General features: G+C 35.1%; 1 protein-coding gene across 14 annotated transcripts in view; it reads left to right on the top strand.

The window, feature by feature from the left end:
• Positions 1–26,042, top strand: part of PARD3 (par-3 family cell polarity regulator) — a 715,544-nt gene that overhangs the window by 308,895 nt on the left and 380,607 nt on the right. The gene's annotated exons all lie outside the window — the stretch shown is intronic.

Below are 26,042 nucleotides of genomic sequence, written 5' to 3'. Positions count from 1 at the left end.
GTCATAGCATTGTTATACTCTTTAAAACTACTGCTGTATGTTTGCTCCTAGCATAGGCTCTGCCTTTCCATTTGTGCCCCTTAAAAGCAGTCAAAGAATTTCTGTGCTCCCTGTTTTCCATCTACTGTGTGGGTTAAGCAGTCAGAATCCATGTCCTTTCAGCTCCTGTTTGCCAGGTGAAAGATAAATACAACAATCATGGTAAATTGTGGCCTGTGCAGTAAATGTGCACCCACCAAATCACTCCAAGTATGCTTTTCATCTCAGTGCAGAAGGTGTGCCCTGCCCATAATGCATATTTTTTACTCTAAAGGTGACATTTGTGGAAGTTATGGACTTAGTGAGATTTGACAGCATTATCTAGCTGTGTGTGAGGAAACAAAGACATTTAACATTTCTTTTTCCTTTTTAAGTGAAGCCTATACTCGTAGGTGTGAAATTATGGTAAATTTATGATGGAAGTGCCAGGCCAACCATCTTGTCAATCAAGCACCTGGAAAGGGAGTTTTATGTTTTCACTAGACTGCTGCATCTGCCATTACCTTTCATACTAATATCTGTGTGGTAACATGGATGACAGTTGTTCATTTTTCTAAAACCATTGCAAAGCCTTTTATTTTTGAAGAAGCTTTGTGTTAAGAAATTGGAAAGGAATGAATAGGTCAGAGTTTTCAGAGACACAAATATTTCCGAAACTTCTTAATTAATGTCTTAGAACAGGAGTTCTTAGCTCTTTGTGTGTGTGTGTGTGTGTGTGTGTGTGTGTGTTGGACTTCATTGGCAGACAAGTGAGGCCTTTGGAATATTTTTCAGAATTTATATATACATAAATATATATGCACATATACGCACATATTTAATGCATAAAACAAAATACTAAGGATTACAAAGGAATCCAATGATATTGAGATATAGTTATCAAACTAATAAAAAAAATTTGAGTTTACAAACCCCAAGTTAAGAACTGCTGTGCACTTATATCTTCATTAAATGTGAGAAGAAAAGAATAGTGACAATCAGCATGACGTGATTGCTTGTCTCTTTGGGTATTGATTAGGCATTTACTGCCATGGATAGACTACATTATATCTATGTGTATGGTACACATTTTTGGGATTCAATTTTTATTCATTTAAATGGCTTCAAAATGTAAATTCCTCAAGAGTGGTCATTGTCTGCATTTGTGTCCTGTGTGCCTAGCACAGTGCCTAACTTTCAGTGGTTGTTGATTAATTGATTAGCATGAGGTGGTGGAGCTAGAATTCGAGTGAGAAGGTGGGTGTGGGCTAGAGCAGAGATGTCAAACACAGCCCCCTGGGCACGTGGCCCACGACATTCCTGAGTGCAGCTAGAACCAGATGAAAAGTGTAACTGGGAAATATTTGATGAAATAAATAAAAAAACAATAAAAGCATACGTAATGTTAATTTGTGGTTCTTTAAATTAATGTAAGACTCACAGGGATCCTCATGTGTGATGAAATTGCCCCCATTTCTACTTGTTGGACACCACTGGGTTTGAATCCCAGTCTTCCAGTCATTAATTGTGTGACCTTGCACAAGTTGCTTATCTTTTCTGAGTCTCAGTTTCCTCATCTAGAAAACACAGCAGAGGGGCAGCTAGGTGGCGCAGTGGATAGAGCCTGGCCCTAGAGTCAGGAGGACCTGAGTTCAAATTTGGCCTCAGACACTTAACACTTACTAGCTGTGTGATCTTGGGCAAGTCACCACATTGCCTAGCCCTCCATTAAATGCTGCCTAAGAGCTCTTCTTATTTTAAATCCGACACCTTTAATGCATTTAACTACTTACGCTTTTTTTTTTTTTTGGTGATGCTATTAGGGTTAAGTGACTTGCCTAGGGTTACACAGCTAGTAAGTGTCAAGTGCTTGAAGTCAAATTTGAACTCGGGTCCTCCTGACTCCAAGGCCAGAGCTGTAGCCACTGTGCCACCTAGCTGCCCCACCTACCTAGACTTTTGAGCAACTCTTCTTCCCCATGACAATGTTTCTAAAACTTGAAAACTATGATCATCTCTTTTCACCCTGCCCTGTTTTCTCTTTTCCAGGCTAAGCATTTTCAATTGCTTCAATCCATCCTTATATGGAATGACTCCATTCCAGTCTTTAGACTGGTGATATTCTGTCCTCAAGCTTATTTTTCTTTGCCCTAAAATGTGGTGACTAGAACTGAACACAGGCCTCTATAACTAATCTGATTTTCCTCCTGAGATATTTGGTATGTTGGATGTTTCATAGGTAGCAATCTTTCTGTATTATGGCTTTTTGTATTTATGTCTTAGCTCTTGCTAATAGATCGTAAGGCTTTGAGGACAGGGATGATGTCTTATTCACTTTTATATCCTCAAACCTATAATAGATTTATATGTTGCTGTGCTACATATAACTCAAAATTTAAATCAATTTTATACCTGTTGCAAATCCTTAATTGAAGAATTACTATTTTAGAATAGGGTGAAAAAATTAGCATTCTCTTGCCTTTATGTAGTAAAGTGAAAGGTTTACCTCTATTCTATTGCCTAGTATGCTTTGGGATGTAGAGTGAGGCATCTGACTAATATATAAGTATGTGAAGAGGGTTACCTTACATGATAGTTTTATTACTCTTCTTTAATGAGACCCACAAATTCCCTAGATTCTCTTTTTCATCTAGTATATGCCTTCAGGTGAATCAAATGAGGTAATATTTGGAATTACAAAATCTCAGGTTGTTTGTAAACTAATTCTGTTTCCTTCTTCCTTGATGTCTGAACAGAGGCTAAAACCCTATCTACCCCGAGATTTAGAAGAGATTTTATAATTATTTATCTCCTTAAAATGATTATTTTTGATGATATCAAAAGTATGACTCTTCAGTAGGAAAAATGTTGTGCAATTTTTGAAGGCTTAGAAAACTTCCTTTGAATTTATAGATATTTCTCTCAGCCTCTTTAAATAAGAAAGTTAGTTTGGTTTAATTGGCATTATGACATTGGATCAGAATCCATTTGTCTCCATAGGGCTGTTCTCATTGTTTGGAATCTAAGCAGACCTACTTTGGATTGATTCTTCAGAAGTATGATCTTTTGACTTATACTAGACAGCCTTTGGCTCTCTATCCTGGATAAAGCAGTTTCTAACTTTTGCAAATATTGCTTTTAATAATAATAATAATAATAACAACAACAACAACAACAATAATAGGAGTAATAAAGATCAAACCACTCTGAAATAGGTATCAGCCTCTCTAAATGTTTCTTTATAAAACACGGGGATTGATCATTTTCCCCTGTCCCCCTTCTATTTCAGTGTATTCCCAAACCTATTATTTCACAATCATCTTTGGAAGTGGACAACCATTTTTGTAAAGTAGATCTGTATTAATTGGGGGGGGGTCCTGGCATGTGTTTGCTTTTTGAAGGAAGAAAAACAGGATGGATAGAATAACAGATGGTTGCTCATTGAACAGACATTTTTTTCTTAGTTGTCTTCCAGGTTTTGTTTACTTCTCTCTCCTCCTTCCTAACAATATTCATATCCTTATTATTCTTATTCTCTAATTCTTTCTCCACCTCTTTTCCTTCTCTCTCTCTCTCTCCAGATAACATGTGAATAAAGCAAAATCTTTATTTACATAAAGAAATATTCTCTGATTTTATTTCTTCTGTTGAAAATGATAACCTGGTAAGACTAATAAATTTTACATGTAATTTTATGAGTTCTATTTTTTTCTTTCTTGAATTATATGAATTTGAATTACTATTGTCTAGGTATAAATACATGCAATCTTGTTATAAATTCATTTGTAATTTATTGCTAAATGGGATATAGCAAAGCCTTCCACTAGATATAGGCTTTAAATTGAATATTGCATTTTCCAAATGCTTATCACAAAACCATTCTGATACAAGACTTTTACCCTGTCAAATAATAACCAGTTTTAATTTTAATTCTTTAAGGTTTTCAATGTGCCTTACTTAGAATATCTTACTGGAATTTCATAATGGTCCTGCGAAATATATACTACAAATATTTTTTACTGTCATTTACAGATGAGGAAATAAGGCTCAAAGAGGTCTGATAATTTGTTGGCAGCAGTGTCAGAGGCAGAATTTGAAATCAGTTGTCTTCTGATTCCAAGTGCAGCAAAAAAGGATATATAAAAATATAGAAATGCTCTTTGAGAGCATTTTGCTTTGTGAATTTGTATCATTTGTACATAACATAGTGCCAAGCATATCTTCTCATTCCTTTTCTCATTTTCATTCTTTTTCTCAACAAAGAGTAGAACAGTACAAAGCACAATGTTCCTAGATTCTAGGTGGCTATCTTTCCCTACCTATTAGACATTTCTACTCACATGTTCTACTGTCTCCTCAGACTTAACATGTTGAAAATAAAATATTCTATCTTCCTTCCAAATACTGTTGCTCCTGCTGAATTTCTCATGCCTGTATGTGGTATTATTCTCCCAGTCAACTAGGATGAAAATCATAGTACCATATTGGATTTCCTCCTTTTTCTCTGTTTCCATTCTCATTAAATTATCAAGATTTGTTGATTCCTTCCTTGGTATTTTCTTGCATGTATGCTTTCCTTTTAATTTATATTGCCACTATCCTAGTACAGACTCTTATTATCTCACAACTAGACTATTGAAATTTCTTTTTGCCCAAACACCCTTTATTTCTTCATCTCACCTTTTATGCCATCATCATTCTACTTGTTTAAAATGCAGATGTCATCATTCATTCATTCACTCATTGATCAAGGGATTTTCCTGCCCCTAAATTCCCCATGTAGAAACCTTATTCACTCCATTTTACATGCATGCTAATATTTCAACTGGACTTTGCATACCAGGTCCTCCACCATCTGGTCCTAACTTATATTTTCTGCCTTAAGTCCAGTCCTGCTACTTGAAGTGGTGTGATATAATAGAAAGTGGGTTTTGGTCCTGGTCTTCTTAATCTCTCTCTAGCCAAGGACAAACCTCTTAACCTGAATCAATCTCAGTTTCCTATCAGTAATTTTTTTTCTTTCAAAAACCATTAAATGGTTATGGACAAGGCACAGTGTGAGGTTCTGGTGCTGAAATGAAATAAGATTTGAGTCTTCTCTTTAATGATAGTTAATACAGGACAAAAGGTAAAACCTGCACACATCAACAAATACAATACAAATTAGAGTATCATAAGCATAGCGTATTGTTTGTTTAGTATTTTAAGGTTTTCAAAACTCTTTGCATACTTTATTTGATTCTCACAGCAGTCTTTTGAGATAGGTCCTATTATTGCTCCAATTTTATAAAAGAAGAAATTGAAACTGGGAGACTTTCCAGAGGTCACATGGCCAAAATGTATCAGGAATTGGACTTGAACGCACAACTGCCTGATCGTATAACACTCTACTATGTTATATTGAGGCACCAAAGAGTGATGGGAGATCAAAAACAGGAAAAAGAAATCTTCTAGTTTGGAAAGAGAAAGTTTTTTTTTTGTCTTTTTGTTTTTTGTTGCGATGTCATTTGAATAGTGGAGAGGTAAGGAAGATTTCACACTAAACAATGAGAAGTAGCGCTGTACAATAGAAACACTCCCAAATATGCAGTGGACAACTTGAGTTCAAATATGACTTTTAACACTTAATACCTGTTTGACCTTGGGCGAATCAGTGAACCTCTCAGTCTGCCTTTTTTTTAATCTGTAAAATGGACTAGCTGTCCTCAAAGCCCAATGCAACTTAATATTGATTTATTAAGCGCCTGCTATGTGCCAGGCATTGTGCTAAGCATTGGAGATACGATTAATAAAAAGAAAGACAGTTCCTGTCCTCACGTACCTTATGATATAAAAGGGGAGACAACTCACAGGGGGTAGGATGGAGCATAGGACACAACGCGATATCCAGGCATGAGGATATCTTGCTCTGTGGAGTTGAAACCAGGCAGGACAGCAGATGCAAAAAGGAGTGATCTGAGAGTCCTGCTTCTGCCCTCTATAGAGGAAGGAATTGGGAGGATTTTTTACTCTACCCTGTAGCCCTCTAATCAGAGGGGGAGAGGACACTGAGGGAGGTGGTTTTAGTTAAGGGTTGAGTTAGCAATGTGGTGGAGGTTTAGGAGTCATGAGCTTGTCCTGGGAGGAGCATTTCTCTGGAATTGAACTCAGGCAGGGTGGCAGAGGCAAAGTGGAATGTGAGCCCCTTCCAGTTCTAATTCTGAGAGGCTTTGATTCTATGCTGTGAGCAAAGGCATGTAGGGAGGAGGAGCGAAGGGCATGTTTATAGTACAGCAATTATTCTGGTTTACTGAGAACATAAAGTATGCAAACGTGAGTGTTTAGTATGTAAAAACTCTGGAAACGTTAGTTGGAATGAAAGGCGAAAGGAATTTGAATTTCAGGCTGAAGAGTTTGGATTAGATTTGTTAGTTAATAAGTAGTCATAAAAGATTTCTGAGCTATGGAGTGACATACATCATTAGAGATATATAATTAGGAAGAAAAATCTTGACAGCATGCATAGGGTGGTGTGGAGTAAGGCTTAGGCAGTCAATAATCCACCTGAGAAATAAGGACAACCTGAACTATGTGGGTGGTTGTAGGAATAGTTAGGAGACATAGCAAGGTAACAACATTTTAGATTGTTATTGAAAAATGAGCGTGCACTCTCCTTCATTCCCTTCCCCTGTCTCTGTTTTTTAAAACCTACTTTACAAATACCCAGTCTGTTTGCCAGGTAGATGCATCAGTCAGTGCTTAGATTAAAATTATAATGTGTGAGAAATATCTTACTCAGAGACAAGGCTAGAGATATTTATGGAAGGACAAGCAGGATTAGATGGAATTCTAATGGTAGGGAACTACCCCACCATTGCTGTCCTGGAGTCTTCTCTTTCTCTACTCAAGAAGGCTGTGGACACACTGATCACTAGTGCATAGCAATAAATGGGACATTAACCTCCTCAAAAGGAGAGATGTTTATATCCCAAAGGTTATATAAAAAAGAACTTGATTGCAAAAATACTGCTCTTATTACTTTCCCTTGGAAAACCCTTTTTTAAGGAACTTTAGAGGAACATAGGGGAAATGGAGAAATTTAGTGACATTATGGAGTTGACTTCACATATTTCTGTAAAGATCCTACAGAGGATCAATGATGCAGATGTGGTACAATGGAGAGTATGAACTTGGGTCTTCCCATTGTATGACGTGCTAGACTTTATTTTGTTACAAATTGTATTACTATCTTAAGCTCCCCAAAGTCCCTTGCATATCTGAATCCTATGATCTTCTATGAACCTTCTGCTTTAGCCCTACCTATTTGCTGTCCCATGGTATGTCTTGTGGTCTCTCATTTCCATTATTATTATTATTTTTTTGCCATCTCCCATTCCCATCTTACATCTGTAATGCTTTCACCTCTCATTTATGCTTTTTCAAATACTACTTAATTTTTAACACTCAAACCAAATCTCATCTTTTCTGTGACATCTTTCCTCACTGCACATTCTGTCTTCGATGAACCTTAGTGGCCCCCCTGTCCAATTTGTACCTTATGAGCTAGCCCATCTATAATATTTTAAGAAGTAATCATCCAATCTACAGTGGAAATGTTCAAAGCTTCCCTTGAACTATCTTGTATTGGCATTACTTAATTCTTGTGTTACTGTTTAATGTTTTTACATACGTGTTGTGGAAGGGGAAGGTACTGTTTGTAGTAAATGATCAATGTCCACATTATCTCCAGAAACAAAAGATAGTGATAAATACACTGCTATTCATGTATCCATTAAAATTTTTGAATTCATCCTTATAGTATATAAGTAGCTTTGAGTTCTTAATATTACAACACTTGACATGTGATTTTGGGTTTTCCAAACTGGAAGTACTGCAAGTACTGGCCTGGTACCATACTATAACCAGGTTTACCCAGGTTTGAAAAGTATCATTGCTAGGTTTTTCATAGATTGATGGACTTTTTGGTTACAAGTCTAAGAGGCTGTTTGTAAAGCTCTCCGAAGGTTACAATCAGCATTGATAGCATTCCCACAAAAATAAAATCAAAGATCAAATATACATATATGTATATATGTATGTATGTATATATGTATATATACACACACATACACATACACACACATACACATACATATATGTATATATAGATACACATACATACATACATGTGGGTATATATAGCACATATATTTTTCTATATACACAGTTATTTGGATTGATTTTAAATAGGATGAAATTGGGGTTGAGAGAAGTTAACTGACTTGCCCATTGTCTCACACAATTAACAAGTTTCTGAAACGAGTTGAATTCAGGTCTTCCTAACTTCAAGTGCAATGCTTTATCCACTCCACCATACAGCTGTCTAAGCCTTCCTTCTCCTCCTTGGTGATTTCCTAGTCTGGACCACTATTTTAGGAAAGGCTCAGCTTTGCTGCACTTACTCACACCTGGTCTTTTCAGAATCTTCCTGTTCCTCAGATGCATTGTACCCTTTCCCCTTATTGTACCCCCTTTATGTTCTATTTTCCCTTGTTAGAATTTAAGCTCCCTGAGGGTAGGGAATGCCTTACTTTCATGCATTTGTATCTCTACTGCTTAGCCCAGTTATGTGTCTGTCTTGAGGAGTATCTTTTTTGGGGGGTGGGGGGACACATGTTTCATTTTCATATTCATATTCCATATTCATATTCTTCAGTGGGTCTTAAAGATTTATTATCTAGTATAAGAAGTTCTCCTTAGTTTGTCTTAGCGTGTACCTTTTAGTAGAGTTCTTGTGATTATCTCTCACACATATGTGTGAATTACTTGTCTTGTATTACTAGCAAGGGCACAGCATGTATTTGTTTAATGACGCTTTCCAGCAAAATAGCCTGTCAACTTAACAAAGACTTTCCTCCACAATTGAACTTAGTTAGCCAATTAATGTGTTTGTTAATAGTTGTTCCTTGTTTATAAACACTCACCCAGATTTGGATCTTTAACCCAAAGCTATTCAGTCTTTGTCTTGAAAATGAAGAAAATTTAGTAAATTACAAACGAGGTATTTGTTTATTTATTTAGCTATCAGATTGTTTCTTGCTCATAGGTCATCATTAGTAAATGAAAACTGCGATTTGTGTAGTCCAGCATTTTCATTCCAAAAAGCCCAACATAGTTAACACTTGCATACAGAAGTACCTGTGACAGTGGGAGTAAAAGAAAATATCATTTACATTTTAGATATGAAATATCAACTGAAGGATGTTATAAGAAAAGAAATTTCCCTGTCAGAGACCTCATTGAGATTGTATTGGATCCTGTTCGGGCATTAGCTGACAGAGATTGCATACAGCTCTGGTTCTTGTGTGGTAAATGGGAATAGCAGTGGTAACAGAAAGAGTTGACTCATGGCAATTAGCAGCATTTATTAAGCTTCAGTTATATGCTAGGTGATGTGTTGGGGGTTGTAGCGAAGAAAGGTAAATACAAGTTTTGTTCCAACTCTATTTTTATCCAAGTGGATCTATGTACTCTGTAGTTTTATAATCTGCTTTTTAAAAAATAATTTGTATTGATATATTTCATTATATTTTCCCCATATCTCTCCCTGTTGCCCTTTCCAGGAAATGCACCCATATAACAAATAATATTTTTAAAGAAGAGAAAAAAATTAGCAAAACTGATCAGTACATTGAAAAAGTCTGAAAACATGTGCTATGCACTACAACCCTTGCCCTTTCCCCAGCCCTCTTCCCTACCCCACAAAAGTGTGGAATCTTCTCACATCTGTTTTTTGGAGCCATACTGCTTCTTTGTAATTTTGCATCATTGACTTTTGATGATTATGTGGTTGTTCTTTCTGTTTACATTTTTGTAGTCATTGTGTATATTGTTTTCTTGGCTCTGTTTGCTTTTTTTCTGTATCAAGAGAATAAACATTTATATAGCACCTACTACATACCAGGCATTGAGTTCAGAGCTTTACAGTTATTATCTCATTTGATCCTTACTACAACCCTGGGAGGGAGGAGTGATGTGCTGTTATAATACCCATTTTACAGTTGAGGAAACTGAGGCAAACAGAGGGTAAGTGACTTGCCCCGAATCACACCACTGGTGTCTGAGACCAGCTTTAAATTCAGGCCTTCCTTACTACAGATCTAGCACTCTATTTCAGCACCCAACTACCTTGTTCATTTCAATCTTTCCATGCCACTGTGCTAAAAGAAAGGACCAAAATGTTGGTCATTTCTTGCAGTATAGTTATGTTCCATTACATTCATGTACAATAGTTTATTTAGTTGTTCCTCAGTTGATTTGTTTCCAGTTCTTTGCTGTTACAAAAAAAGTTATATTATAAATATTTTGGTACATATGGGGATTGTCTTCTAACCAGTGGCCTCCTTGGGGTTAGTGGAATTTCTGGGTATGTGTATTTTAACCACTTTATTTAATTCTTTACAAATTGCTTTCCAAAATGGCTATACTGATTCAAAACTCCACCAACAAAGCTTCTCTGGATGAAGGTACTCCCTCACCCCCATCTCATTCTAGAAAAGATTCTGGGCAGTAGTTCATCAAATTTTGCCAACTACCATGGTCTCAGAGCCCCACCAAATCTAAGAAATCCAGACTCCACCCTGGAACTTTTTATGCTCCTAGATGCTGGCTTCTGAGGTTCCTTAAAGCTCTAAATCTTTTATCCTAAGATACTATATGTTATGTTTTTTGTCTTTTTAAGAATGGTAAGTTTACCATTTCTTATAAGTAGTTTAAATACTTTGGTATAATTTATTTTTCAATCTTCAAGTCTTCTAATTTTTTTCTTTGGAAGAGACCTTAGAGGGTATTCCAACCCTTACTGATACTAGTATTCCCTTCCATAATATTTCCACCATATGGTCACCCAGCTTAAACAACTCCAGAGAGGCAATAGGCTGCCCATGAAGTAGTGGAGCTTCACTATTTTTAGATCAGATTGTTGAGGCTTTCATTGAGACAAAAAAATCATCCTTGAAATTTAGGATAATAAGTCATGTATTTAAGGCTGAAAGGAACCTTAGATGTTATCTCTTGTGATGCTGTCATTTTACTGAGACTGACATGACTTGTCAAAGTCACAAACTAAGTGAGCCAGGATTTGATCTCAGATTTTCTCTCACTTTACTCAGTGGTATTTTTATTGTACTCTTCTAATGATTCTGTTTCGATTCTCAAAAATCAGGTAGAAAAAAATGTTTGCCCTTTTCCCTGTGTTTGTAAAGGTACTATACAGTGTATATGTGTCTCCCTTTAATAGAATAGTTACTTCTTGAAAGCAAAGACTTTGAATGCTCTTTTATTTGTATGTCTCCCAGTGCATAGCACAATGATTTGGGCACAGTAAATAATAAACATTCATTCATTCATTCATTCATTCATTCATTCTCATTCATTCATTCATTCTCATTCATTTCTAGATGTCTTGTTCTGCTAGGTTTTTATATTGGTTTAGAGAGGATGACATTGATCTTATATGCAGTAGTAATTTTTCATGTGTATCTTTGCCTCAGCTTTTGTATTTGTGTGTGTTTCTGTATTTTTGTGTGTTTTTTCTTTTGACTGTCAAATTTCAGTAATGTTTACTTTGATCTAGTTTTTAGGGTTTTTTTTCCACCCAAGACTGAATTTAATTCTTTTTGTCAAATATTATTTTCTAAGTATATTTTATGATGGCGAGTGATTCATAGAGAGTTCTTTCTTCTGAGAACATGCTGTGATCCCATTATAATTTTTAGTTACAGCAGTAGATTTTTTATTTTTATTTTTTGCTTCTACTCTCCAATATTGGCTCCATATTGCTTCATTGTATCTCTTGATAAATATTTTGAGTGATTCATTATAGACTTAAACATCAATAGAATCAAGTAAACTTTTGTAGGCATTTATATTTAAATAAATTTCAATATATGAAGTGTCATAACTTCTTGTGCTCTCTTAAATCTCCATCAGCATTATTTGTCCATTCTTTCTCATTTGCTTCAGTTCCTCTGGTTTCCATTTCCTTTTTTGTTATCATTATTTCATCAAGGTCTTTCCATATTTGTTTATGTTCTTCCTCATGTTTATCTTAATTGCATTATAGAATTCCATTACAATAATGTACCACAATTTATTTAACCATACCCTTATTATTAAACACTTAAGTTGCTTCCATTTTTTCCATTACAAATAATGCTGCTACAAAAATCTATGAAGAGATACCTCTTTTGTTTTGTTTTTGTTAGCATTATCAGGATGTATTGTCAACAGTGGAATTATTGAGTCAAAGGGTATGATTATTGTTATAATTTCTATTGCATGCTAACAGATTGCATTCTAAAAATATTTCTTTTCTCCTATTCTTTTTACAAAACCTAATCTACCTCATAGAGTCATTAAGGTGGAAAGTAAATTTTGAAGACTATATATATGTACATTTGCATATATTTCTTCTGTATATGTATATACATATAGTTCTATATTTATTGCATATATCTCTTTTTGTGGGTGCCTTTTCTTTTGACTGCTTGTCAATTTTCAGTTATATTCACTTTGGGTCTAGAGTTTTTAGGTTTTTTGTTTTGTTTGTTTTGTTTTTTTGCCACTCAGGTCTGAATCTGATTTTTTTCTTTGTCAAATATTATTTTCTAAGTATTTTTTTTTTGGTGGGCGTGATTCATGGAGAGTTCTTTCCTTCAAGAACATGCTGTGATCCCATTGTAATTTTTAGTTACAGCATTAGATATTTTTTCATTCTACTCTCCAATATTTGCCCCTTATTGTTTCATTGTATTCATCCATCCATCCATCCATCTATCTATCTATCTATCTATCTATCTATCTATCTATCTATCTATCTATCTATCTATCTACTATATATTGCTTCATTGCACAACATGGATTGATAGATAGGTAATGATTGCTCCCATGCTCTAAGTGGAATGCAGCCACTTGATAGCAGTAATATGATTATGATTATAGATATGATTAATTTTCTTTTTGAACAATGCTTGAAATTTTAATCATTAGTTATGGTTGTGGTATCTCTTTGTTTCTTAAGCCGCACAGAACTAAACAGGGTTTAACACCTTTCTAGATATGCTAATCCTGACTTTAAATTTCATGTTGAGTCTTAAAAGTGATTTGTGCTTTAAGAAATAGTATTTAAGGACATGTGCTCTAGCAAGTCATTTAGTAAGTCTAAACCTCTCCTAAGTAAGTTGAATAGTTTTAAATTTTAGACATAGCATCTGTACTGTGGTCTAAAGATATTCTTTCCATATAAATATAAAATGTTATATAATTCATTAGGATTCATGCATGAGCATATAATATGGGGAATAATGTTTTTTCATCAATAAGGTATTTGACACTTTCTATTTGTCCTCATGAATATATGTTTTATTAGACTGTTTATTATGCCAATGATAATTAATTAGAGAATGCTTCTTTTGAACATTGCCTTGTAAATGACATACTAGAAACACTGGGACCATTGTATATTCTGATAATCATAGACCTTTCAAATTTGAAGGGAACTTAATAGAGTTCATCTTCTTCAAGCACCTCAACTCACTGAAAGAACCCTTTCTAGTGTGGGAAAAGTTAGTGATGCAATGGAAAGAGCAACCACATTAGCAGTAGAAAAGAACTGCCACACTCTATTGATCAATTTCCTCATTTGTAAAATGATAAAAATAGCACCAATCCTACTCACCTTAGTAGACTATTGTGAGAATCTAATGTAATGTGTGAGCATTTTTAAAAACTTTGAAATATTCTACAAATGTCAGCTGATACTGCTGCTACTAACTGCTACTGCTGCTACCGCCATCAGCAGCAACACCACCACTACCGCCACTGTCATCAACAATATAACAGCAACACAAACAACAACAGCAATAACATTTGTCATCAGTGGTCATTCAACTCTTCATTTTCAGCTTATCCTTGGAAGTGGAATACTTGTTTCCACATATCCAAAGCCATTGTTTTTTGCCTCTTTCTCTCCGCGCAGCGCGCCCCCCCCCCACTGCCTAGCACAGTGCCTGGCACAAAGTAACCACTTAATAAGTGACTGACTATAATTAGATAACTAAAGGTTGGAAGATACCTCAAAGACAGTCTATTCTAAGCCTGAACAAGAATTCCCCCTCCAACATACCCACCAAGTGGCTATCCATTCTTTCCTTGAAGACCTCTAATGATGAGGAGACAATCTATTCTTTCAGTTTGTTCTTATTAGCCAGTTTTGCCCCAATTATGTCCTCATGCTAATTCTCAGTAAATGAGACAGTGACGAAGCATCAAAGGGAGACTGGTTAGAGTGGCCAGAGGGATCCTCTAGGAGCTGAGATCTTATTTGACAGTTGACAGAAGGCTATGATAGGCAGCTGTAGTTTGGCTCCAGGGAGCCTCAGTTTTGTTGTTTTCTGAGCTTCCAAGCTGTCTTATTACTTTTTCAATATATGTATATAAAGACTCAGAGGGAAATAATCAAATGGTGTGTTTCTTAGGACAAAAAAGTAATGTTTAGTAATATAGTTACTTCATATTTGGTGAGAAAAGGATGCTATCTCAGTTCTTGGATTCTTTATTTGATATTTGCCCCTTTGTTAAAATTTGATGAGGTTAAAATTAGTACTCTGCATGAATATGTTGATTGATGTCAATGGTCAGCATGGAATGAATAGACTTACGTGGAAGAATATTTCTTACTTTTTTCTCTTTTTTATTTTCATGCATTTGAAAAATATGTGTCAACAAATATGTGTTAACAAATATGAACCTTTATTTGGAGAAAAAGAGGGTTATATATAATACCATGAATGTCCATTAGGTATAGATTAGATATTTTTTAAGGTATAAAATTTCACATAGTTATAGCACTGTCCTACAAAGTCTGTTTTCCTTCATAAACTTCCTTTTGTTCTGTCTCACATATTTTAAAAATATTTCATTGATGGTCTTCTCTTTTTCCTTAAAAACAAATTTTGATATCATCAACTGATGAATCCACTGTATCCTAAAATCCACTCCCCCTCTCCAAAAAATGGAAAATCTATCTTTGTGTCAGATAATTATAGTCAAGCAAAACAAATTGACACATTGACCCTATCTGAAAGTATGTGTCTGATTTTGGCCCATCTAGTTCTATTTCATCAAATTTTAACAAGCTTTAAGACAGTCTGGTACTCCTGCTTATTTTTTGTATCTCTCTTTTAATGCACAAAAACTTAGGGTGCCAACAGTCTAGAAGATTCTGTTTGTTTTGATTATACACACACACACACACACACACACACACACATACTATATATGTTTATGTATATATCAGGAAAACCATAGGTGATTATTTCATAATAAAGATCTTTTTCTGTCTCCCCCTTATTGTCTCTGCCTCCCTCCTCATCTCTGTCTTTGGTTTTGTCTCCGGAAGTCTTTTTTTATCGACTGTCTTCCTTTGTATCTATCTTTGTGTCTCTGTGTGCCTACTGTGTCTTTTTTATTTCTCTGTTTCTCTCTTTTTTTTCTGACTAGATTAGGTAATTGAAGTGCATGGCAGAATATGAAGTTAATTAGCCCAATTGGTGAAGAAGTTTTGTTTATACGCATTCCCAGTAACACTTTGGTGTTCTTTTATTTTATTGGGTACTAGTTCAGGATAAAAGCCAATCTTTACAAAAAGACATATGAAGCATTATGTTGGAGTCAATAGCACCAAAGGATTTTTTTGTTGTTGTTGTTGATGGGAACAAATAGCCTTCAAGATTCTAACCTGAAAACAAATAAATAAAAATCTTACATATCTCTAGAATACCAGAGAGAAGAGCATGACTAAATTCTATAACCAATAAGTAACAAATATCATTTTTGAGCAATTGAGGCAGAACCTGAACCCATTTCTTCCAGATGGTAATCCAGCTCTAGTGCATTATGCTATGCTACTTCTGATAAACAAATTTCGTCACCCATTAAATTAATTGTCCTAAAATTTGCCTCCCAGATGATGTGAGCAGTGCTCCCTTATTTATAACAAAATGTTGTTCACTCTCAATTGTTTAATTTTTTGATCATTATCGCCACTGTTAAATAATATTGATGACCCTGTAGAATGTTGTCTGAAGAGCTTATGTTTAAAGTATATTAGTATCCAAATATGGCCCTCAGGTGATAAATAAGTTGCTGTAAGGCACTATAAAAGTGAAGAGGAAAGCATATTTAAATGAATCCCCAATTAATTTCTAAAAATGTCATACTAGCATATGCGCCAACACTCTTGGGGAGTCAGTCTTCTTTTCATGGCTAATTACAACCTTACTCTTCTCCAACCTGCTTCTATAGTCATTCATGGCTGCCTCTCCTAGCTTTTGTATGAGAGCACATATGTTCAAAAATATGAAAGTGCGTGCAAATGCAAGTAGATACTCAATTAGCCCCATTTTAGAAGTGCAATTAATACACAGAATGGTGAAGATTTGTCTAATGTAGTTCATTTGCAGGTGGTGTACTCTGTGAGAAAGTGATAATATCTTCTTGTTTTGTGTAGAAGTTGAATGAATGAAATTGTGTATGAAAAGTAAACATTTTCTTTGGCATAAGGTCTTCAAATTCATGTGATTTTCATTGTCTTTATTTACCTAATTCCACAGAGGTGGATAGTAAGAAGAGTACATGGTTTGTACGGATGGTCTGGTGGATGGGTGGGGGGGAGGGGAGAGAGATTTCTTTCATACCATTTCAATGACATAATAATAATAAAATAACCTACATTTGTTTAGTGCTTTTAAGTTTACAAAGCTTTTTACAAGTTATTGGATTCTCACAACAACCTTGTAGAGATTCATGTTATTTTCATCTCCATTTCATAGATGTTTTGAACTAGGACTCAGAGCACTTATGTGGTGTGTACATTGTTTTAGGGAAAGGGTTTGAACCCAGGTCTTCATGACTCCAAATGCAATTTGCTGTCCATCTCTCTAAAATGTTCATCTTTCACATATCTGTTAATCCAAGTCAGTGCTATTGCCATAGAAATAAGAGCAAATGCCATCAGAGTTCCAAAGGCAGGGGTCATTTAAAGAGTGTAGTAGTCATTTCCTAGTATATTTCCTTTATTTCTTCCTAAAGGTTAACTGTCATTGTTTAACTGCTGGGAAAAAAATAAAAAATAAAAAAGAAACAGTGCTTGTGGAAAAAGTAACACCTCCATTTTCTACCTTATCACCACTCTTCTTATAGATCGTTAGAGATGTAAACAAACGATATTGAGCATCTCATCCTTTCTGCACATTTTATAGACGAAGCAGTTGAGAAAAGAGATGACTTACCTAAGGTTGTCTTAGTGAACAAATATTTATCTAATGACATCATGAGGTGAGGGTGGCTTTTTATTTTGGTTAATATGTATGTGAATCTACTTGTCTACCTAGACATACTAATCAGCCCAGGTAGCTCTCATACTTATTCCTTGTTTCTGCTTTAAAATCTTATTTTGAAAAATCCAAAGAAGAGCATTTAGAGATATGACTAGTTCTTAAAAGATATTTTCCCCCCAAACAATGAATGTTATTGATTACATTACCTTCATTGCTTATTCCAAAGTAGATTAAGGTGAATTTCATTTTTATATCCGTCCATACTTCATTTGCACTAATAAAAATGACATCCTACTCTGGACCATTTTCATTAAAATGACTTTCTGTATTGTGTTTGTGACATTTTGCCAATTAAAATGCATTTTTTAAGCCCACTGAAAATACTGCAATACTTGTTTTTGTTTTTGTTCTTCTGGCTTTGGCTATACTTGTTACCTAGGAAACAGCAATTGGGTTGAATTTTATTTGCTTGGTTGTCAGGCTGTCAGAGTTATGGATAAAGTTCTTAACTGTCAGATTGTGCAAGTGTTCCTTAAAGATAGGGAATATTTCAGCAATGCTTAAGTAGTCTTCTTCCCATTCTCCAGTAAATAGATTTTGTGATTTCAGAGTCAATCTGGTAGAATGGATTTGAGATTTAGAGCAAGCCTGGAATCAAGAAGACCTGGGTTCAAGTGTCTCTTCAGACACACATTCATTTTCTAAGTTAAAAGAGAAGATACTGGATCCTCATAGGTGGAAGTCCTCATGCCAAAGAAATAATACAGCCAGACCCAACCTGAATGAACCTCTCTTAGACTTCAGCCATGCCAGCAAAGTCGGGAAGTATTACATGACTAGATGAATAGCTAGGTGGCGCCATAGCGCATAGAGCATGGGACCTGAAGCTGGGAAGACTCAACTTACTGAGTTTAAATCCATCCTCAGACACTCACTAGCTGTGTGACTCTGGGCAAGTCATTTAGCCCTATTTGCCTCAGTTTTTCATTTGGAAAATGAGCTGGAGAAAGAAAAACAAACCATGCCAGTATCTCTGCCAAGAAAACGTCAAATGGGGTCATGGAGATTTGAACTTAACTGAAACGACTCAACAGCAACAGAGAGGACATATGTCATGCTAAGTGTAGGTCCAAAGAGAATACTTTCAATGGGGGCAACATTATTTGAAATATTTTTTTTTCCTTTGAAAAGTAATGGGCATCCATTAGCATTCCCAAAGTGTCTCTTTCCACTGAGCAAAGGGGAAAGGAACTATCTTAAGAAGAAAAGTCTTTGTGATCTTCTCTGGAGGTGACTTAAAATGTCATCTAGGACAGTCCCTTTCATTTTACAGAGGAAGAAACTGAAAGCCAGAAAAGTACAATGGTTGTCCAATGATGTGGGCAGTAAAGGACAGAGTTGGGATTTGAACTCAACTCTTCTCACTTCAAATTTAGATTTTTTTTTTTAGTGGCCAATGTGATTGTCTCTTTAAATAAATGAATAATTGGCTTCATAACTGACCAATTCTGCATCTGTCACCCCAAAGTTTCAAAAACTAGTTATAAAGAAGTTTATCTAATGCTGATTTGAGATGGGAATAATGAAGCTTATTTCAATGATGTCTCTTATCTAACTAAATACATCATCTTAAAGATATAATAAACTTTTTAAATAAACTTTTAAAAAATGAATTTTATTGAATTCTGTGTAACTGTTAAGCAGCTCAGTTCAAAACATAAGTAATTTATACGTCAATCCCACATCAAAGTCAAGACAAATGGGATTTTAATAAAACTAGTAAGTTTAAGCACATTTCAGATTAATCCTAATAGGTATATATAGTAATTTAAAAAAATTAGAAATTTTAAAAAGTCCCCACTGGACCTGGTTGTTTTTGCTAAAAAAAAAGTGATTTATAGATTTAATTGTACTTTCAGTTTGTTTTTGGAAACATGACCACATAGACCCATCCTACTGCTCATGATAATTTAATATTTTTATAAAATCTCACTTCCCCAGATTTATTCTTGTCTCCTACCAGCTCTCCTCTTCCTTACCCTGTCACATGTAACCTACAAGTGCTCCATCGCCATGTTTGTGGACCAGAGGTGTGAAACACATTGAACACATTGCCACATTGCACTTTACAAAGCTACCAAGTGCTGCTCAGACCAGATTAAAAGGGAATTGGGAAATAGTTAACAAAATAAATAAAAATGCAATATAACATAATGTTAACATGTGGTTTTCTGAGTCAACATGTGGCCGGCATTCTTATATATGGGGATTCTTATATATGGTTTAGTTTCTTTGTTTGAGTTAAATACTACTGCAGTACACCTTCTAAAAGAACCTAATTTGTTAGCATGAATCATTGGAATGCTATTCCATAACCAGGAAACAGAGAAGTAATTTGGAGAACTACTATTACAAGGGTTAGTGGGGAGAAAGAATGAAATCTAATGATGATGAAATAATTTTTCTGTATCTAGAAGATGAGGGAAATGTTGATGGAACCTTTTTTTTTTTATAACTTTGGGGTAATAAAATGTAAGGTGTAAACACCTACCACTGAAGAATGTTTATTAATAGACAACATATACAAAGTAGTTTGTTGTAGAATTCAACTGCAAAAGAGAGAAACAAAGAGTGAAAGGTGGCTACTGAGGTTTGTTATATCTCAATCCATTAAAACTGTAGAGATAGGCTGTAGGGGCTAACAGAAGAAACATGTTTATTTCGAGAAATAAGATAGAATAATAGCATCTTAGTACTTAAAGGGCAGTTCATAGACATCATCACCCAAAAAAGACATAAGAAGGATAAAGCTATTTAGCAAATAAAGAAGAAAATGGAATTTGTCTTGATGTCTACAAAGGGAATAAAAGAAAAAAATATTAATACCTAGAAGCTAATGAAAGCTATCTCTGTATAAAGTACTGTAGTTGTGGTTAAGCAGATAAAGTAATAATTATAAAAATTAAATATATGCAAATTAAGGGGTCTGGGTAATGTGCTTCTTAGCTTCTTGGGGGAATTAGCTAATGAGCTTACTGAACTGGCACTTAGTTTTAAAAAGGGATAGAGTAGCCATTAAATACCAGAGCTGCAGAAAAAGAAAATGGTTATGAAGTGCTAAATTGGCACTATTCCAGAAATAGAACTTCAATCCCTCATACACTTTTGAAGCCAAATATTAAAGGCAATTTAATAAGCATCCATGATATCCTACATGTGATCAATAAGCTATGCACATGCAAGAAAAATAAATCATAATGTTGAGGCTGAGGCAGATTGTTTTAAAATTTTAATTCTGTGACTGTTGAGGCAAAAGGATCAAGTACATAACATGTGAGGGATCTGATGCAGGGCACCACAAAATTGATGGGAGGAAGTAAGATTGACTGGGCAACAGTTACAACTGAAGGAAGTAACAACAGAGTAAAAGACAGTAAAGCAAAGTTTTTGGTAAAAATTAAAAGTTCCTGTGGCCCTCCACTGGCAAAGATGTTTGTTTGTATTTAATCAGGCCCACAAACTCCAATGGGAAAGGACAGCAGCTACTCATATTCCCTGTATTGATACCTTGTAACTTGCTGGACAGCCTCCTCATTCATCACTAGAAAACAAACAACACTAAAAATGAAAAGCTATCAAGCAGGATGCCATGGTTTTTGTTAAGAGTGAGAGTATTGAGGAAGCAGGGCAGATGTGGACACAGATTCATGAATTCCTGAGTTCAAATCCAACCTCAGGCCCTTACTGGTTGTGCAGCCCTTGGCAAAGTCTCTGTCAGTTCACTCGTTTATAAAGTTAGGAAAAGTAATAGCACCTACCTCCCTGAATTGTTGTAAAGATAAAATGACAATATTTGTCATGCTTTGTAAAGCATAAAGTGTTATGTGAATGCTAGCTATTTATTATTAGTTCTTCCTCTTCCTCCTCCTATTTTTGCTTAGTCAGTTGTGTTGACTTGTGATTCTGTTCCCACACTTCTGTGGGAATCCACAAACTGCCATTATAATTATTCTTCATTTTGGTGGGAAAATTTAAACCAGTGAAACGTTAAGATATGAAAATCTTAAGAAAAACAAAGCATATGAAAAAAATGCCTTCTCTTTAGACTATGTTGTACAGTGGGATGGACAGATGGTACAGTGTATCTTGCTGGTGTATCTGTATTGGGCAGGCAATGTAAATAGATAGTAAGCTGAACCCAACATTTTAAAAAAGGAAAGTGGGTGGATATCTTAGGGAAATTCCAAAGTTCTTTTAATGAACCCATCATTCTCCCTGAAACAGAGGTCCATCTTGTTCATAACATTCTTCTGGTGAGTTGTGAAGCACTGCAGTCTTGGGGAAGCAATGAAGTTGAAAATCACCTAAGGGGCAATGGAGAGGAGGGGTATAGGCCTAATGATGTAACACAACAGAGGAAGAATTATGTAGAAGTAGTGTAAAAAAGTCATCAACAAAAGCATTATAGAAAAAAGATGATCATATAGTGAGGGAGGGACAAGCAACGTATAGCTTACTTTGTCCATGAGTATTCTTGAGATGTCAAGAGAATGTGAGGAAGTCTCCTGGTGTGCCTGGTTAAATCCCTTTGGTGAACTTATGATGGATTTGGACTTTATCTTTATGCCTGGAGGCAACATCCACCTGGATGAGTTCACCGATCCATTGGAGTTAGAAATATATGATAGCAGAACAAAAGCACAGATTTTAGAAATGAATTGGACTTGGGGCCACCCAATGCAAACTTCTCCTTATATGCAAGAGAAAACAGACCGATAGCACCCAAATTTTTCTTACTGTCTCTTATAACTACTTAGTGTCTGATCTAGAATTAGACCCAGGTCTTCTGACTCAGAGGAAATTATCAGTCACCAACATTTGTATGTAGAATATAAACCAATATGTCTATCTTAATATATGTTTTGCTTGACTTGCTTTATAAAAACAACCAACAAACAAATAAAATAATCATCAGAGTCAGAGATAGATATTGGGAAACCAACTGGCTAAGATGCTCATTGCTGTAATCTTAAGTAATATATAAATATTAAATAGTATGAAAAATTCTAGTTATACTAAGAAGTTTGTAGGGGAGCAGATTTGGGCTATTTAACAGTCAAAATGTACCTGTCTGTTATTTAACTCTTTTTCTAATTCATGCTACAACTTATTTAACAGGCATCTTACCTGCAGAGGCAAATCAATATTTACAGTACATTAGTGCCACAGAGAATTTGGAGTCTTGCGATTAGGGTTTATTACTGTTTTATCTACTCTTCAAAGTAAGCACAGACATCAAACACCCTCAGCTGTCATCCTAGATTCAGTGACATTGCTCTAGTCCCATGTGCGCTTCATCCAGAGGTTTAATTATTTAACATCCTTGTCTTTGTATTTTGTTTTAATATTTCAGGGGACATACTTTGGAAATCTATATATTAAATAAACCAAAAGATTCTTGTTAAGAATATTCAATTAGTGCATATCTCTAAATCTATTTTTTTTTACTAAAATTAGAGAGATGCATTTGCTCTTCTAATTCTCTGATTGCTAGGAAGTCATTTTTCATTATTATAGAGGACATGAGGCTAACTCTGTCATAAATACCTTTCATTTTGGCTTCTCTGGCAACAGTAGGTTGGCAAATTGTGCATAGGTGAGAAGGCTACATCAACCTTATTCTGGTGTAGAAATGGCTTCATTTGTGCAACCTTTTGTTTGAGTGGACAAGTGATCTCAGGAATATGGCAGTTAGACACAGTTGTGCCTCATGACTCATTCTGTTGATAAGGTCAAGAAATTAATGGTAATCCTTTACCTGAGATGGGCTTCAAGCCTGTGCTGAAAGACATCATGCTGTCCTTGGGTATTGGTGCCCATTAGATAGGAGTGTCAAGTCCTAATGGCTTTGGAATGCTTTTATAATAACTAAAACTTAGCTTTGAGAGTTTAGAGTTGAGTTATAGTATAACACTGGTTCTGTAGTCCGAACCAGTCAGAACCTGGGTTCAAATACTGCCTTTGATTCTTACTTCCTTTGTGACCTTCAAGTCAGTTCACAAGATTAAAGAATTTGAGGTGTTTGTTTTTTTTTCCAATTCAATTCAATTAACATTTATTAAAAGCCTACTATATACCAGGTAGTACTAAGTGCTGGGGATAAAATAATATCTATGGATTCAAAATCAAGCATAACTGCTAATGGAAAATAGTTATCTGTAAAGTTCTTTAAGTTCGAACACCTGTATAAAGGAAGGCTTTGAGCAGAGTTTATTGCTCTACCTGCTAGCCCCCTAGTCATAGGGGAGGGACTACTAAGGGAATTTTGAAAGCAGTCCTCAGTGGTCATAGAAATCCATACACAAAGTGAAATCCCCGTTATAAAATACCAGCTGAGTGGTTGTCTATATTTGATTGAAAACCATAAGGAGGGAGAACTTCAACCCCCTTTGTGGTCAGCCTATTCCACTTTTGAATAGCACTAATTATTAAGAAGTTTTTACTGACATCAAGCTTAAATTTGTTTATAACTTCCACTCACTGCCTTGGTTCTGCCTTCTTGGTCAGAACAAACTAAGTCTATACCCTTCTCCAGATGTTCATTCTTCAACCCTTCTAGCTGCCAATTCTGAGCCCTATCTTCCATATTCCCCTATATTTAGTACACTACATTGCTAAGGAATTTTATAGTTAATAATGAGACTGAGTTGGTCTTTTTACCTGTGTGCATCTTCTGTTTAGCACATCAGTAGATTTAATTGCTTTGGAAATTATAGTCATGTTTAGGTACTGATGCTACATATCCAGTAACTCAGAATTAGGTATGCTGCATCTTCTGCTAAGCATCTTTTCCAAAGGGAGCTGAATGATTGTTTTCTAAGCTGCACTGCTTATTCTGCACCCACTTGTGGGCAAGCAAATCCAAGAGAATCATGTTTGCTGTTTGAATTTGTCCTGCGGCTGAAATCCTATATTAATATGGTCACTTTATTATGCTCTCTGGCTACTGCTGCTGATGGGTACAGCTGTGTCCTTTGTTATTCATATCTCCAGGGGTCTGACCAAGCTTCTGTTTGTTAAGCTTACTGTCTCTAGGATATGAGATGCTTTATTCCTCTATTCCATAGCTGCACAGTAGAGTTCTCGAAGACCCTTTAATATGAAAACAAAGATACAATAACATGTTGCTATTGTGTCTGCTCACAAATGTACTTAACGTATTTTCATCTATGAGGTTCAGTTAGACCAACTTATTATACTATCATAGAGGAATTAATTTATCTTTTGTGATGTTTCATTTTTACTAAGTATTAATAGTCGAACTTACTTCTGCCTTGAAATATTGTGTGATAGAATCTCTTTCAACTCTGCTATCCTATGATTCTTACAGCATAATTAATACAATTTTTCCATTTAACCAAACAAGGAAAAAACAACCCGGGATAATAATTTACATTTGTAGAACTTATTTCCTTTGAAGAGCCCCAAATGAGCTGAGTTTAGTGATATGTGAAGACTGTTTATTAAGCTTTTCTCTAAGCTTTTAGTGAGGAAAAGGGAAAAAAATCCATTAGGCATGCCAAAGTGAATCTTCTATTTTCTGTAAAGCTAATACAATAAATTGGATATATCTATATTAAGACATAAATTTGTGTATACTCTTTATAAATGTAACTTAGGTTTTTTGCAGGTTGATTTATTTGATTCTTTTTCCTCTGTGTTTCCTTTTTTCTTATTCTTATTTCACTGGGTTTCAGCTTTCACTGAGTTTTTATGATGGCAAAATCTAGTTATAGGAGGTAATCCAGATCTCTCTGAGTTGGTTTGGCCATAGCTGTAAGAACAAATTGCAATGTAGAATCCTTTATTTGCACACATTCCAGGTGCAAGCAACATTTAATGCTGTAATGTGATGGCTGTTGTACACATTCACACATATGTTGAGAAAAAGCACAGTATGAATTTTATTTTTATAGGTAGTACCCATGTAAATATCATACATATATGACTTATTGCTCTACCAACTTATACTATGAACTTTTCTTCCAGGAACTTTTTTGTGATTATGATATTTTAACTTCTAGAAGCTTCTCAAATATATATACATATACATATACATATATATGTATATATCCATTAGTTCTTCACTTATTTGGCGTTACTAGGAAGTGAAATGTTCTATCAGTTTTCAAGTATGGAACCAATGTTGTAGTTAATATCTCTCTTCTGATGCCAAATTTAGTTAATTTCACAGAGCCTTATCACCAGATTAGGCACAGAATATTGACTTTGGGGTGGAGGTGGGCATACCAACTTTGTATATAGTTGTGACAGAGGTTGCAGTCTACATTGGTGGAGGGAGTCCTTACATTGATGAAATTACAGACAATTCATAGAAGTTCTTCTATAGAAGTTGTGTGCATGTCACCAGAAACATTGGGTTTAAAACTTTTTTTAGTGGTATACTAAATTTAATGAATATGAAAGAGTATCATAGCTATGAAATGTCAATTTGTCTTTAACCATAGAACATAAGCAAGTGAAGGAAAAACTCCTTTGTATCACATCCTTTCAGTAAGCCATTTTAATATTGTTATTTTTATTCATGGATTCTTTAAAATAAACTACTTTGGTGTAATTTTTAAA

Source organism: Phascolarctos cinereus, unplaced genomic scaffold (assembly GCF_003287225.1).
Source record: "Phascolarctos cinereus isolate Bilbo 61053 unplaced genomic scaffold, phaCin_HiC Scaffold_1;HRSCAF=81, whole genome shotgun sequence".
In the NCBI taxonomy this organism is placed as follows: Eukaryota; Metazoa; Chordata; class Mammalia; order Diprotodontia; family Phascolarctidae; genus Phascolarctos; species Phascolarctos cinereus.
The sequence above is the reverse complement of the archived record's forward strand: the minus strand, read 5'-3'. Positions and strand labels throughout refer to the sequence as shown.